This window comes from Echinops telfairi, unplaced genomic scaffold, assembly GCF_000313985.2.
Source record: "Echinops telfairi isolate 266 unplaced genomic scaffold, ASM31398v2 ScPeMD7_12;HRSCAF=54, whole genome shotgun sequence".
NCBI classification, from domain to species: domain Eukaryota; kingdom Metazoa; phylum Chordata; class Mammalia; order Afrosoricida; family Tenrecidae; genus Echinops; species Echinops telfairi.
The window spans coordinates 2574355-2576241 of record NW_022103909.1 but is presented as its reverse complement, the minus strand read 5'-3'; positions in this window follow the sequence as shown (position 1 = coordinate 2576241).

Below are 1887 nucleotides of genomic sequence, written 5' to 3'. Positions count from 1 at the left end.
GCGATAGAGTGAAGCCACGGAAGTCGAAGCGCGAAGTGGCGAGGGTTCACTGTATTACCTTCCCACCAATTTCCTCAAAAGGACCAAAGAACATACATTTAAAATCATTCAAGGAGCCTGATGAGCTTATCAAAGCCTATGGAAAATGGAACCAGAAAAGAAAGACAGGTCTGTGTTGATTAGAATTCCTTTGATTGCAAGTGATGAAATTCCCAGCCCAAATGGACTGAAATAGAAAAAATACTTGGTTGGCTCAAATTACTGAGTAGCATAGAGACAGGAAGCCCTGTGCACAGCATGAGCGGAACTCAGATAATGCCATTTGCTATCAGGAAGTAAAAGCCTTCAGGGTCAGGTTTGCCCTCCTCTCTGTCCTATCAGGTGACGGTGAAGCAGAGTTGGTGGCAGTAGCTCCAGTCTCTACGTTTCTCGAGTCTGAAGGCAGGGAAAGAGCAAGCCCACCCTTGCAACAATTCCCATCGTAGTCCTGCATTCAGTTGTGTAGGATCTGATGGATCATTTGGAGTCATGATCCCATCCCTGTACCAATCACCGTGGGAAGAGAAGAGGAGAGGGGTGGATTGGGCTAACTGACTCAAATGTAGATCACAGTCCTTCATCGCAAGGCTGAGCCTCCTCAGCCCATGTGGGCGTAGACAAGCAGGTTGCATGTCTTCCCAATGAAAACAGGGCCAATGCCTGGAAGAAGACGGACCGACGTTGGGAGGGCATACAACAGATGTCCTGCATCAGCCCCTCTCTCGCTTTTCCTTTGGGCAATCACAGAGAGGAGTGTTGGGAATGCTGGTTTCTCAGTGGGATGACTGCACGCAACAAGGAACATATCAGACACCATGAAACATCACTTTACCAAGGTGATCTAGGTCATACACTGCCTGTGCCATTTGTGGACTGTGTGACTTTCAGTAATTAATTATTCCTCTAGCCTCAGAGTCCTTGCCTATTTATAGCTACTTAGAGGGTTATTGTGGAGGGTAAATGAAATTAAGCACTTAGCACTTGATTCTGTTGTCTTCATTCAAAAAAATATTTATTGACAGCTTATTGTGTGCTCTTTTTTGGTGCTTGGCTAGAGGCCCGAGAAGGAGCACATGGTGACCCTTCATAGAACATACGAGGGATTTTCAGGAAGCTCATGGAAATTCTCTTTATGAGAAAAATATGCATGGAATTCTTTTTTTTTTTTGGTACCAAAATTAATTTTTTTAAATCATTTTATTGGGGGCTCATACAACTCTTATTACAATCCATATATACATCCATTGTATAAAGCACATTTGTACATTCATTACCCTCATTATTCTCAAAACATCTGCTCTCCACGGAAGCCCCTGGTACCAAAATGAATTTGTACCAACTTGTTGTAGCATGAACATTCTGAACAGGGTCTCCTTGGATGCACTAAAATGGGTAAGACATCAGTTTGGAAAGAGCTCCTATACAAGTAACATAAGTTTTGCTAAAATTGGAGCAAAAACAAACACCAAAATTAAGGAAATCATGGTGGAAATATGGAAATTACCTATGCTTTACGAAAAGTTTACAAAATGCCGTTGACTTATTTCTCTAAGCCTCAGATTTCCCATATGCCCCAAAGAAAGCAAGCAGCAGTTTATAAATGCATAACACGTTTTAAGAAGGGGCTAGACAATGTGGAAGCTAAAACTTGCAACTACGGATCATTCACGTTGATTTTCAAGGAAAAAAATAATCTTGTTCATGTCCTCATTAAAGAGGACCAATGATTAGCCACAGAAGCAATCGCCAGCACCATCGACATCTCAAATGGTTCAGCTTATGTATTTCTGACTGACAGGATTAAAGATGAGCAAACTTTCTGTTCAATGGGTGCCAAGATACTTGCAC